General features: G+C 43.4%; 1 protein-coding gene across 3 annotated transcripts in view; it reads left to right on the forward strand.

Moving 5' to 3' along the window:
- LOC134211200 (uncharacterized) overlaps positions 1-13,867 on the forward strand; it is a 118,009-nt gene that overhangs the window by 90,625 nt on the left and 13,517 nt on the right. The window lies entirely within an intron of this gene.

Genomic DNA, 13,867 nt, shown 5'->3' on the forward strand with positions numbered 1-13,867 from the left:
AGGAAATTGATCCATAATTTTATTTGGTAATTTCTCCAGAAATTCTTCCGAGAAATCTTTACGAATTCCTTCGAAAATTCCTCCAGATGTTATTAATGAACTTGCCTCGTGCGAATTTAGTACAATTCTATTAAAATCCACCACGTTGTGTTCCTTTACATATATCGGTTCCAACTGTGATGCCGTCTTCAATGTCAAAAGAACCTTATTTTTATTTGCATCTCAGATTGCCTCAAAATTTTGTTCAGGAATCTTTCGGAAGTGCCTCAGAAAATTTCTTCACAAATTTCTCCACAAATTTCTTCAGAAATTTATACATTTTTTTTTTCAAAAAATCCTAAAGGCAATGAACTTCTCTGAGGAATTGCCAAGAAACTTCCTCCGAAAATTCTTTCAGAATTTCCTCTAGAAATTGCCTCGGAAATATCTTCGAATATTCTTCAAGGAATTCTTTCGAGAATTCTTTTAGAAATTGCTAGAGAAATACCTCCTAGAATTTCTTAGGAATCTTATCCAACGACTCCTTCCTAAAGTTTTCCAGGAATTTGTTTTAAAATTCTTTTGGATAATAATCCTGACATTTCTTCGGAAATTTCTTCAATAACCTCATCAGAAATATCTCCAGATGATGCCTATTTTTTCCTCAGGATTTACCAGGGAAATTCCTCTAGGAATTCTTTCAGCAGTTTCTCAAGGAGTTACTTCTTAAATTCATCTATAAATTCTTTTTGCAACGTTCCAAGGAAGTCTTTTAAAAATTATTTCAGAAATTTATTTTTGATTATCTCCAAGTATTCTTTCGGAAATTCCTTCATAAATTTCCTCAGATATTCCTTATTGACATTCTTCAGGGATTGCCTTTAAAATTAATTCAAGATTCCTTTCGTCGGATATTTCTCCAAACATTCCTTCGCAATTTCTAACAGGAATTTTTTTGGAAAATATTCTAGATGGTGCCTATGAACTTCCCCCAGGAATCGCCTTGGAAATTCCTTTAAGAAGAAGTTCCTTTAAGATTTTTAAGATTTTTTTTGAAAATTCGTCATGGAATTTCTTCGGGAGCTGCATCGAAATTCTTTGAGAAATTCTTTCGGAAATTCCTACGTTACCCAAGAATACCTTTGCAGATTTCTTTGGACATTCCCCTAGGCGTTTCTTTACAAATTACTTCGAAAATTCCTTCCAAAAATTTCTCCAGACATTGCTCATGAACTTCTCATAAGAATTACTTCATAAACTTCTCCAAGAAGCCAAGAAGTAACTTCGGAATTCCCTCCAGGAACTCCTTCAGGAATTCTTTCAAAAATTTTATCGAAAATTTTTCCAGATGTCCACATAAACTTGCCTCAAGAATTGCTTCAAAAACTCTTCCAGGAGTTCTTTCGGAAGTTATTGAAGGAATTACTTAAGAAATGATTCATTTGGAAATTCCTCCAGAAACAAATGTTTTCCGGAACTTCCTTTAGAAATTTCGTGGGAAATTACTCTTTGGACAATTCCTCCTAGAATTTCATGGAAAATTCTTCCATGGATTTCAACTAAAATTCTTCCAGGAATTTCTTTGCAAATTCCTCCAGGTATTGCTTTGGACATTACTCCAGGAAATCCTACGGAAATTATTCAAGAATCTCGTAGATTTTTTAGAAATTCCTTCCAGGGTTTCTTCAAAAATTTCTAGCGATTTTTGTTTAAATTCCCGCCTTATATTTTTTCAAATAAATTCTTTAAATATTATTAATTTATTTATTAGTACACCATCTTCGAGCATGTCGCATAGATTGCTTCCACAGATAGCTAAATTATTCTAATTCTCTAATCCTAGCACTAAGCACATTTTAGAACAGAATAAAATCGAACTTGTTACAAAGATCGTTAAAAGAACGCAAACACAAATCAAAACAATTATTGTAGCCAAAGTTTGTTCTGTGAAAAGGGCTCCAATTGCTCGGGACAATCCAGATTCCCTGTCAGGAGGTCGAAGATAAACAATCTCTGCATTTTGAGGCGCCTGGTGGAAAGCGTTTCCAAGTCGATCAGCTTGCAACGACTTGGATAGCTCGGGAGGTTAAATGGATCGTTCCAAGGTAGCTGTCTTAAAGCAAACCTAATGAAAGTTTTCTGAATTCTTTCGAGTGCCAGCGTATGGACCAGGTAACATGGAGACCAAACTGATGAAGCGTATTCTAAAATGCTCCGTACCAATGAGCAGAACAGTGTTTTTATACAGTAAACATCGCTGAAGCCGGCAGCATGACGACGGATAAATCCCAGCACAGTGTATGCCTTAGATGTTATGATGCTGATGTGTTCGTTAAATCTCAACTTCGCATCGATGGTTACTCCTAGGTCACAAATAGAGCTGGCGCGTTCCAAGTCGTCCGGTCCAATTGAATAATGTTGCAGGATAGCGTTGGCGGAACGTGTGAAAGTTATGACCTTGCATTTTGTACTGTTTACGCGCATGCCGTTGTCGCCACACCAAACAAGCAAACGATTAATGTCGTCCTGAATAACAGCACAATCAGCACGAGATGCAATTACGCGGAAAAACTTCAGGTCGTCAGCATATGAAATCTTGCTTGATGAAATCACTAAACCGAGGTCGTTAACGTTGATGACAAATATTAGAGGACCGAGGACGCTGCCTTGAGGTACTCCAGATGTCAATGAAAATATATTGGAGCGCTTGCAGTTCACCGTCACAAGAGCCTTGCGACCAGATAGGTAAGAGTGCAGCCATTCTGTGATCCACGCTGGAAATCCTATGTGATTCAGTTTGTCGATAATAATATCATGGGGTACAGTGTCGAAAGCTTTTGCAAAATCGACATGTATGAATCAACTTGTCGCTTGGCTTCAAGCTCTCGAGGTACGGTTGACACGTAACACATCAAATTTGTTGTTGTTGAGCGGTTTTTCATAAATCCATGCTGGAAGCTCGAGATAATCTGTGCAGCGGCTCTATTGCCTAAACAGCAGAGGATGAATATTCCCCGATAGCTGGTGACGCAATTTCGGCTTCCAGATTTATAGAACGGTATTATGGACGCGGTTTTTCAAGCAAATGAATACACTCTGTCTTGGAGTGAGCGGTTGAACACTGCTCCTGGATCTTTAGATGTGTCAAGATCACCCAGAGCTGTTCGAATCTCATCAGGAGAAAACTGAAAGCATGGCAAGCTGATGTTGTAGGAAAGTATTTGACCAAAACAATTCTGGCGACGGACAGAAGATAATCTACGGAAAACACTTTTGAAGTAGGCATCAAAAAGGTTAGCTGCTTCATTGCTTGTTCTTGAAGTAGTTCCATTAAATTTCACCAAACTGGGGATACCGTTGTCATTCTTCCTCTTTTTGATGTAGTTCCAGAAACGGGAAGGATTCTCTTTCACAGAAGCTTGAACGTTGTGCACATAGTTTTCGTGGGCAGCAGAAAGAATTGCTTTATATTCCAGCTCGAAATCACGAAGTCTGTCCCTGTCAGAAACGTTCTTTGCTACGAAGTATCGACTACGCAGCTTGCGGAGATTGTTGCGAAGGTTACGTAGCTCAGGAGCCCACCAAGGTTGATTAACATCAGACTTTGAGGCACGCTTCTTACGAGGAACGTGTGTGTTGATAACTTCAAAGAGAAGTTCGTAGAGGGCCGATAGCATTCCGTCCACTGTATCAGACCGCAGAGATGACGTCCAATCGATGTCGTCAAAAGTAGAATTAATCAGATCGAAGTTGCATGCCGAGTTGTCATATATAAAACAGTCTACGTCAACAAGTAATGCTGGCATGACATTCTCGTCAAGAAGTACGATGATTGGTTTATGGTGGATATCAATAGGCAGCAGCGGAGATGTTGGCTCAATTATATCAACGATCTCAGGGAGAGTTGTGAATATCAGATCGAGAAGTCTTCCATTTATGTTTACAACATGGTTAATTTGCCTCAGGCCATTGGTAAACATTGCTTCCGTGAAGTTCAGCTCAGTGTCAGTGGAAACGTTGGAAGGGACGTACCCGTTGATATCAACATCGAAATTCCAGCGCAAAGATGGAAGGTTATAGTCACCAATAGATAGAACTATATCAGACTCAGAGGAATTGTCTGCTATGGAACGTACAGCATTTGCATGAGCAACGTATAACTGCATACTAGAGTTTGGCGGAAGATACACAGCAATAACGAAAAGCGAACGAGGCTTCGACTTAATGTGGACTGCGATTTGTTCCAGTTCAACCGAATTAGCTAACGATACACATTCACTTTTCAGTGAATTTCTGACTGCGACTAAAACGCCACCACCTCGTGAATGATGACTAGTTAAATCGTTGCGATCACAACGGAAAAAAATGTAATCGGAAGAAATTTCGGTACTTTTGATATCTGATCGTAGCTACGTTTCCGTGAAAACGAGCACGTCACAGTCACAGCTGGATAACGCCAAACGAAGCTGACTGATTTTTGAGCGCAACCCTCTCACGCTCTGGTAGTAAACAGATATCATGTGGTTTGAGGAATGCCGAGCGCTGGTAGGCGTAACTGGCAGAGGCGGTGAATCGTGGTTTGGTGGCCTGCTGGCTGAGACGATATACGGAGCGGCCTGAAGTTCACCAATCACACTGCGGCTGGAATCACGTGAGATGTCAGGCAGTGAGCCTATCCTACTAGGAGTGTACTTGCCTGAAGATGGTTGCCGGAAGACCCTCTCTCCTGATTCATACACAGGACGGCTGATGAGCGTAGACTGGAATGGCTCGACTGTGATGAACGGATAAGGGTCTTCCTCACGGCCAGCGGCAAGTGTGCGTCCCGGTGTCCGATTGCGGGCTCCAAATCCAAATGGGTCCAAATTATCCTTATAAAATCCCCATAAGAGTATTTTTTTAAATTCTTCCATGAATTCCATCGAGAATTTCTCCAGGAATTTTTCGGAAAACTCTTTTATATAAATATAACCATTCCAAATTTCACCGAGTTTGGCTTACCACACGTTAACTACGGTAATTCAACCACTTTAGTATTGATATGTGGCATGTTTCAAGCCTCATTCAAGTGTCAACGGGTTAAAATGTTTCATATTTGCGATATTTGTCCTTGAATCATCTCATATACATGCAAAAGTGCAATGGTTGATACGTCAACTAATATAATAATATATACGTCAACTAATATAGTAATATCCAGAGGAATTCGTGAAGGCATTTTCTGAGAAATTCCTCAAAGAGTTTTCGAAGAAATATCATAAGGAATTTTCAAATTAATTTGTTTAGGACTTTCCATAGCAATTCCTTGAAGATCTACCGAAGGAAAAAAATTGGGAGAATTTCTGAGGCAATTCTTGAGGAAAGTTCATAAAAAAACATCTGGAGGAATTTCCGAAGGAATTCGTAATAAAATTTTCGCAGGATTTTTGGAAGGAATTTCCGATGGATTTTTTGGAGAAATTCTCAAATAAATTTCTGGAACAATTTCCGAAGGAATTCGAGGAGGAATTTCCAAAGATTTTTTTTAGAGGAGCATCCGAAGTAACTCCTTTGGCAACTTCCTAAAGAAATTCTGAAGGAATTTTTTAGGAAATCCCTGAAAGAAGTTCATAAGCAACATCTGGAGCAAGTTCTATAAGAATTTCTGGAAGAAGTCACGTCGAATATTGAAAACATAATTGTAGCTTGAGCTTGAGCTTGATTGACTGCCCGTAGTTGCGACTCCATTATGACCAGATCAGCTGTACTTTGACAGAGAACCAACAGATGCTTGCTTGGGACTAGCACTCATCTTCAATGTACAAGTACACCCGATTCTTTTTTACACGGGGGATGCGTGTAAAAAAAGTTTTCAGTTCAAAATTTGAAAGTCCGTGTAAAAAAAGTTTTATGATTTCTGCAAAATGGAGCAACTTTGCAAAAATTTTGTATGGGATTTTTTTACACGGCCATGTAAAAAAATCGGGGGAATCAATCAAATCATTCATTCTTTCAGAATAATTGTCAAGTCAAGACATTGTTCTTATGGATTGATCATTTCTCCCGCAAATAACCAGTTTATATTAGAAGTATTCGCGAAGACGTCTTTTTTTTACTGACGAGATATGATGGCAGACGGAAGTTTTTTTTAAAAAGAATTTTCATGGATTCCTGGATGAATTTCTGAGGCAATCCCTGAAGTAAGTAAATGAATTTTCTAAGGAATTTCAGGAGGAAATTCCGAAAGAATTCCTGGAGGTATTCCAAAAGGATTTTTTAAAAGAAATTTTTAAAGAAGTTCCTGGAGAAGTTTCAAAAGGATTAAGAAGTAACTCCTTGAGGAACTGCTGAAGGAATCCTGTTCAGTTCATTCCCAACCGAACTGAAAGTCTAGCCGCAGCGTCTGATGAAGAAGACCAAATTTGCATCACACGAGGCTCCGCCCATCAAAATTGTCCACATCGAGAGCCCACCCGTTCCAGCGTCACCGGCAACTTTTCGTATACATATACGGAGGCACGACAACAAGCTGGCGTTCAGTTTTCATTCGACCACGGGAGCGACAGCAGGACGAGCAGCAAGCGAACATCGAAGCATCGAGACCAACGGAGTGAGCCGAGCGCGAGCGAGACGGCTTGATCGCAAGCTGGCTGTCGACCGGGTACTAACGAAGCCGCGACGAGCCGAGTAGCAACAAGAAGAAGAAGAAGAAGAAACTGCCTTATGGCAGTAAAGTGTTGAAGTATGGAGAAGAAAATGAATATAGTTGTTTAAGTTGAGTTCCCGTGTTTGCTTCCACCCACTGCCCTTCCAGTCCCACCAACAGAGTTAATTGAAATTATTAGCCTTTATCAAGGCTAAGAGTTAATGAAAAATAGTTTTCGGTTGCTGCTAGCCAGGGCGCTAGTCCAGCTCAACCCACCCCCGTGGCTTCATGAGGCGAAGCCATCCCGGGAAGGAACGCAAGGGTCCTGCTCCCACTCGCTCGGTTCCCGAGAGGAACGCGAGCACCCACCGAGGCACACCAGCGCAGTACAGTCCGCTGCCATCCTCAACATAGGAATTGGTCCGTTCGAGCCGGATCCTCAAATCGCTTTGGGGATTCGGAGTGTTATCGTCATCGATTTTTGGGTGGATTGCTACGTGTGGTGGAAGCAAAACACGGAGACGAACAGTGAGTGAAATAAAAAAAAGACTGAAGACTATAAGTGATAAAAGTGAATCAAAAACTCGAACAATAAGTGAAGTGAAAATGACAAAGAGAACGCCAATGAAGAAGCCCGACATGGGTAGTGAAGAAGTAGATCCGGATGCTGGCACGCTGATCCAAATGCGTGGCACGGCACAAGGCAACATCACGCGCATCAGGAACATCTTGCTTCAAGCCGAAGCTGACCAGACTGAGATCCCGTCAGCTCAAGTGAAAGTGTACATTCGGAAGGTGGAAAGCAGCTACAACGAGTACCATCAGTTCCACCAGCAAGTAGTGGCGTGTCTTCCGTCAGGTAAGCAGGAAGAGCAGAATGCGAAGTTCTCGCACTTCGAAACGTTGCACGAGGAAGTGTCAATCATGCTCGAAACCCTTCTCGAGCGGTTGGTTGCACCGACAGCGATGATGCCAGCACAACCTGCAGTGAATCAGCAACCAGTGATCATCCAGCAATCCCTTCCTCGTACCATTCCCACCTTCGATGGAAGGTACGAGAACTGGGAACGATTCAAGATCATGTTCCGCGATGCAGTCGATCGAACAAACGAAGCTCCACGGATCAAGTTGTATCACCTTGAGAAGGCTCTCGTCGGGGATGCTGCTGGAATCATCGACGTAAAAACGATCAGCGATGGAAACTACGCCCACGCCTGGGAGTTACTGGAAGAAAGGTTTGAGGACAAGCGAAGAATGATCGACATCCACATCGCTGGTTTGCTTGGATCGAAGAAACTTTCCAAGGAGGATTTCGGTGAGTTGAGAACTTTGGTCGAATCCATCAATAGCCATGTGGAAAACCTGAAGTTTCTTGGCCAAGAGCTAACTGGTGTCTCCGAACTCATCATCGTCCACCTGATCTCTCGTGCTCTGGATCCGACAACCAAGAAACAGTGGGAGTCGACTATCAAGCGGGGAGAACTGCCAAGCTATGAGGATACTATCCAGTACTTGAAAGACCACGTTTCAGTACTGGAGAGGTGTCACAGCACAACCGACGAAGCCAAGACCCAGCAAGCAACAGGTAAACCAGCGAGGAAGCAAGCATATCCCAAAGCCAACGCAGCGACAACTTCTCCAGCATCAGATCCTAGATGTACCATGTGTGATGGAGACCATGCTACATACAAGTGCTCAGTGTTCAACGGTTACAGTGTAAGTGAAAGATTGTCGCGAGTCAAAGAGAAAAATGCCTGCTACAATTGTTTGCGCAATGGCCACGGTGTGAAGAATTGCCCATCGAAGAAAGCCTGTTCGAGATGCAACAAGAGGCACCACACGCTTCTCCACCTGGAAAAGCCGGCAGAACAACCCAACAGAACGAACTTGAACGCAGCAACCAGTGTTCCAGGACCCAGCAACAATGCTCCGGGGAACGGAAGTTTCGACCATCAGCCGTTGGTAACAGCAGCACATTCCAGCAATCCAACGAATCCAGCAAGTCAGGTGGTGTTGCTCACTGCCCTTGTCAACGTCATGGACCATCAAGAGCGGCCTCGTGTGTGCAAAGCCCTGCTAGACTGCGGATCCCAGGTGAGTTTTATCTCTCAATCATTAGCCGCTACTCTTGGTATTAGTGTGGAAGAAGTAAGCATTCCGATAACAGGCATAGGCAGTGTACGGTCGACAATTAGACAAAAATGTACCATAAACGTCCATTCTAGATCAAATGATTTTTCCTTCACGCTGAATTGTTTGGTCTCTCCCAAGATTACTGGACACGTTCCGTCGGTCAAGATAAATTTGGAGAATTGGGAAATTCCTCATGGTCTAAAACTGGCTGATCCATCCTTCCATGAGCCTAGCCAAGTTGATTTGCTCATTGGAATGGATTGGTTTTACGAAATTTTGAAACCAGGGTGTTTGAAATTGAACGACAACCTTCCTAGTCTTCATGATTCCAAATTAGGTTGGTTAGTTGGGGGGAGCTATTAGAGAGTTCAATGTCCAATCTTGCACTACATTCCTGTGCTGTTCGTGTTGATCCAGTGGAAGAGCTGATGCAGAAGTTTTGGGAGGTAGAAAGTGTGTCAACAGAGGATGTTGTTTCCAGCGAGGAAGAGCAGTGTGAAGCACAGTTTGCTACAACCTATCGTAGAGACAACACTGGTCGTTTCATCGTTCAACTCCCATTGAAGGATGTCGCTTCGCAGCTGTCGGATTCCCGCACCATGGCTTTGCGAAGGTTCTACATGCTCGAGTCGAAACTGCAACGCCATCCGGATTTGAAAGCCCAGTATGATGACTTCATGGACGAGTACGAAAGCCTCGAACACTGTCGAGAAGTTATGGAACGTGATGACCCCCCTGGACTGTTGAAATGGTACCTGCCTCACCACGCCGTTCTACGCCCTTCTAATACAACAACCAAATGCCGCGTTGTTTTCGACGCTTCCGCAAAGGTTTCTGGTCTGTCACTCAATGATGTCTTGATGATAGGCCCCACTGTGCAAAGTGATCTTTTGTCCATCATCCTACGTTTTCGAAAGTACCGCTACGTCATGAGTGCAGATGTGTCCAAGATGTATCGTCAGATTTCGGTAGATCGTGATCACACTCCACTACAGCGGATTTTTTGGAGGAAGTCGCCCGACGATCCATTACGCGTTCTTGAGCTCTCAACTGTGACCTATGGCACCGCAGCAGCGCCCATCCTGGCTACTCGGGCTCTTCTGCAGCTTGCACGTGATGAACGAGAAAGGTTTCCGCTGGCTTCTTTGGTCGTCGAGGAGAACATCTACATTGATGACGCTCTTTTTGGTTCTGATGACTTTCACCAGGCGGGTGAAATTCGAGATCAACTGATAGCCCTATTAAAGGCTGGCGGTATGCACCTTCATAAGTGGTCATCCAATACCGGCCGATTACTGTCCCCTATTGCTAGCGACGATAGAGATAGGTGTGTTTCGTTCAGTAAAAGTGAGGTCAACGAAGTAATTAAGACGTTAGGATTGATGTGGAATCCTTCAACTGACGAGTTCTTGTTCTGCTTACCAGCTCCATCCCAGGTCAACCGACCCACTAAGCGTCAGGTACTATCCGAAATCGCCAAGATTTATGATCCTCTTGGCCTAATTTCTCCTATAGTCGTGTTGGCTAAAATAGTCATGCAAAAGCTGTGGATTAGTAAACTGAAATGGGATGATACATTAGATGGCAGCCTTCTGGAGGAATGGAGAAAATTTCTAGCAGCATTGCCATCGTCGGAGCAAATTCATATCCCACGGCAAGTGTTATTATCCAATGCCGTTAGCTACGAGCTGCATGGCTTCGCGGACGCCTCTCAACGAGCATATGGAGCTTGCGTGTATGTTCGGTCAATATGTTCTGATGGAACCGCATCACTTAGACTAGTTAGTGCTAAGTCAAAAATAGCACCCATTTCCCCTCTGACAATCCCAAGAAAAGAATTACTTGCTGCTCTTCTCCTATCAAGACTGGTTACCAAGGTAGAAGCAGCTTTGGAGATGAATTTTCCCTCCATTGTTCTATGGTCTGATAGCCAAGTTGTTTTGGCATGGTTGCGTAAACCTCTTTGTAATCTTCAAGTTTTCGTCCGCCATAGAATTGCAGAAATCACGTCCAACGATCGTTACAATTGGAAGTATGTTCGTACAGATCTTAATCCCACTGATACAGTCTCTCGAGGGCAGTCCGCCAACGACTTGATCGTTAACGACCAATGGTGGAATGGTCCATCCTATCTACGCATCATCGACTATCGAGAAGAACGGCCAAAATCGCTACAGGAATGTGAAATACCAGAGCTGAAAGCAGAAGTGGCCGCACTATCGGTGATGAAATACGACGAGTTCCCGCTATTAACTAAGTTCGCTTCATTTCGAAAGATACAGCGCATCGTAGCCTACATGCTTCGGTTCCTGTCAAACGCTAGAAGGAAGAAGGAAGATCGTTTGGTGTCCAGGTACCTCACCATTCCAGAGCTTCGAACCGCTTCAAACGTAATAGTCGGAGCAATCCAGCACCAGGAGTTCTCCAAGGAAATTGAGTGTGTGAGATCAAATGTTCCTAATCATCGTCTTAATAATTTGAAGCCGTTTTTGGAAGGAGATTTGCTGCGAGTTGGTGGTCGGCTGAGTCATTCTCAGCTCCCATTTGGAGTGAAGCATCAGTTAGTCCTCCCTAACAAGAGTCCCATTGTGCACCGTTTGATTGCAGAAGTTCATCGAGAAAACCACCACGCTGGTTGTACCAGTGTGCATTATCTTTTACGACAACAGTTTTGGTTGATCAACGCAAGATCAACGATTCGAAAGGTTCTGAGAAGCTGTATAACATGCTTCAGAACCAAACCCATCACTATCGATCAGCAGATGGGAGATTTACCACCAAGTCGGATTACTCCAGCACCAGTTTTTGAGAGGGTAGGACTTGACTTTGCAGGTCCAATTTTCGTCAAGCAATCGGTGCGACGAGCAGTTCCAGTTAAAGGGTACATCTGTGTTTTCCTGTGCATGGTGACGAAAGCCATTCATTTGGAAGCCGTCGAAGATTTGTCAACGGATTCGTTCATGGCCGCCCTTCAACGCTTCGTATCCAGGCGAGGATATCCAAAGCAGATGTTCAGTGACAATGGCACAAACTTCATCGGAGCGAGATCTGCGTTGAATGAGTTATATCAGCTGTTTCAGCAGGAGGCTACCCAGAAGAAGATTTTTGAATATTGTCAAGCGAAGCAGATCGAATGGAGGACAATACCCCCAAACGCCCCACACTTCGGGGGACTTTGGGAAGCCGGCGTGAAAAGTGTGAAAACAGTGCTGAAAAAGGTTTACCAGACAACCTCTTTAACGCTTTCCGGACTATCCACCCTATTGTGCCAGATAGAAGCAATCCTCAACTCGAGACCATTATATTCCCTATCTAACGACCCGACGGAACCAGAAGCTTTGACCCCTGGCCATTTCATCATTAATCGACCGTTATTAGCTATTCCGGAGCCATCTGTAGAGGGTGTTCCGACAAATCGATTATCCCACTGGCAGTACATCCAACAGCTTCGAGAACATTTCTGGAAGCGATGGTCGAGAGAATACCTCAACGAGCTACAAGTGCGCGGAAAGTGGACCAAACAGAAGAACAACGTAAAACCGGGTATGATTGTTGTGCTGAAAGATGACAATTTGCCCCGCAATGCTGGAAAATGGGAATAGTGGAGACAGTGCATCCTGGAACAGATAACCTGGTAAGAGTGGTAGACGTTAAAACTAAAACTGGTACATATAGACGACCCATACACAAACTTGCGCCTTTGCCTATAATAGATAATGAGCTTACTTCCACAAATTCCACATTTTGCCTGGGGGAGTATGTTCAGTTCATTCCCAACCGAACTGAAAGTCTAGCCGCAGCGTCTGATGAAGAAGACCAAATTTGCATCACACGAGGCTCCGCCCATCAAAATTGTCCACATCGAGAGCCCACCCGTTCCAGCGTCACCGGCAGCTTTTCGTATACATATACGGAGGCACGACAACAAGCTGGCGTTCAGTTTTCATTCGACCACGGGAGCGACAGCAGAAGCAGCAGCAAGCGAACATCGAAGCATCGAGAACAGCGCAGTGAGCCGAGCCCGAGCGAGACGGCTTGATCGCAAGCTGGCTGCCGACCGGGTACTAACGAAGCCGCGACGAGCCGAGTAGCAACAAGAAGAAGAAGAAGAAGCTGCCTTATGGCAGTAAAGTGTTGAAGTATGGAGAAGAAAATGAATATAGTTGTTTAAGTTGAGTTCCCGTGTTTGCTTCCACCCACTGCCCTTCCAGTCCCACCAACAGAGTTAATTGAAATTATTAGCCTTTATCAAGGCTAAGAGTTAATGAAAAATAGTTTTCGGTTGCTGCTAGCCAGGGCGCTAGTCCAGCTCAACCCACCCCGTGGCTTCATGAGGCGAAGCCATCCCAGGAAGGAACGCAAGGGTCCTGTTTCCCACTCGCTCGGTTCCCGAGAGGAACGCGAGCACCCACCGAGGCACACCAGCGCAGTACAGTCCGCTGCCATCCTCAACAAATCCCTAGAAGAATTTTCCTGGTAATTGCTGAGGAAAAAAAAAAGCATTATCTGAAGATACGTCTGATGAGGTTATTGAAGAAATTTCCGAAGAAATGCCAGGAGTATTGTCACACAGAATTTTAAATAAATTCCTAGAAGACTTTACGAAGGAGTCCTGAGTCTCCAAAGAAATTTTAGAAGGTATTTGTCAAGAATTTTCTTAAGGAATTTTCGAAAGAAATAGGAGTAATTCCTGGAGCAGCTTCATAGGAAATTCCTGAGAAAAGTTCATAATCAACATTTGGGAGAATTTTCAAATAAATTCCTGTAGGAATTTTTGAGAGAAAATAGATTTCCGAAGTAATTCGTGGAGAAGTTTTAAAAAAACTTTCAGACGAGCTTTCAGAGGCTCTTCCGAAAGGATTCCTGGAGAAATTTCTGAGGCAATCTACGAAGTAAGTCGAGATCGAGTCAAAAGTCCCAAACGAAAACAACAAGGACAGTAAACGTCAAGACTAGCAATCCCCCTAATTTCTTTGTAACAAGAAAGAGGCAAAGCAGTTCCTGCAGTGCCCGTATCCATTTAAAATATTTTAGTCCGCCTGCTTGGATACAAATTTCGACGTACATGTGCACTGTGTTTATGGACCGAGAGGAATGGAGAAGATTTAATCATTAATTTAGGTATAAGAG

This window comes from Armigeres subalbatus, chromosome 2 (assembly GCF_024139115.2).
Source record: "Armigeres subalbatus isolate Guangzhou_Male chromosome 2, GZ_Asu_2, whole genome shotgun sequence".
NCBI lineage: Eukaryota > Metazoa > Arthropoda > Insecta > Diptera > Culicidae > Armigeres > Armigeres subalbatus.